We start from the raw sequence: 1300 nt of genomic DNA, 5'->3' as shown, positions 1-1300 counted from the left end.
AGCCACGTTAACTTTCACGTTAACTTAGTTAACGTGGAGGCTAATGTGAGAGAAGAAGGTGATGGACAACGTTAGTGACACTCAACATTGTCACTAACGTTGGAAGGAGCCACACAAGCCACTATGAGTCACGTTAACTCCCACGTTAACTTAGTTAACGTGGAAGTTAACGTGGATGAGGAATGATGAGCCAACGTTAGTGACACTCAACATTGTCACTAACGTTGGGGATGGCTAAGCATGGCCACATTATACGCCACGTTAACCTAGTTAACGTGGATTCTAACGTGAGACATGGGGGCACATTGGAACGTTAGTGACAATGTTGAATGTCACTAACGTTCTCGAAGGATGGCAAGCCCACGTTAAAGATCCACGTTAACTAAGTTAACGTGGGCTCTAACGTAGGAGCAATGGGGGCTTTTCAACGTTATTGGGAATGTTAAGTCCCAATAACGTGTGCGAAGGACCTAGAGGCAATGTTGGTGGCAACGTTTATGCCACTAACGTTGAGGTTAAAGTGGCTTTTACTTAGGAACGTTAGTGAGAAAGTTGATTGTCACTAACGTTCTCGAACTCATATTTTCACTAAACGTTAACAACCCTAACGTCCTGAGCTAAAATATCTGCCCACTTCACACTTTCTCTCTGCAAGTACAGCCAAGCCCAAATGAAGAAGAGAACTGCTTCAAACTCAAGATCCAAAGGCCCAAGACTTGAAGAGCCAACTAGAAGATGAGAAGAGTAGTATATATAGGAGTAGCTTTGAATTATTTTAGGGAGTTGCTAGTTGTTGGAAAATAGCATAGAACTACTTTCTGTATTTTACTTTCTTTGCTCTTCTAGTTTTCATCATGTATTCTCCATCTTTGTTTTCATTTTCCAGAGCTATGAACAACTAAACCCCTTTCATTGGGTTAAGGAGCTCTGTTGTAATTCGATGGGCCAATAATAGTTTTCATTTTTCTTCTTTTGTCTTTTCTCTTTATTTTGCTAGAAAGCTTTCAATCTTCATTCAATTGCACAATTATCTCGACAGAGAAATCGTTCATACTTGGATCTCCTCTAAACCTTGAGAGAGGAATGAGGAAATCATGCTAGAAATGCTTTCTCACATTGGATTAGGTTGGAGGTTGGATGGATATAGTGATATGTAATCCTACCAATACTTTGATCTCTGAAAGTGTGTGGTATAATGACGAACGGATTTCTTGCTAGTAAAGAATTTTATAAAAATAATCGCGTTGTAAGTATAGTTTCTAAACCAATAGAGAATCCTTTCGTACAAAAGTTTGGTTGT

Source organism: Arachis ipaensis, chromosome B09 (assembly GCF_000816755.2).
Source record: "Arachis ipaensis cultivar K30076 chromosome B09, Araip1.1, whole genome shotgun sequence".
In the NCBI taxonomy this organism is placed as follows: Eukaryota; Viridiplantae; Streptophyta; class Magnoliopsida; order Fabales; family Fabaceae; genus Arachis; species Arachis ipaensis.
This window is presented reverse-complemented; position numbering follows the sequence as displayed.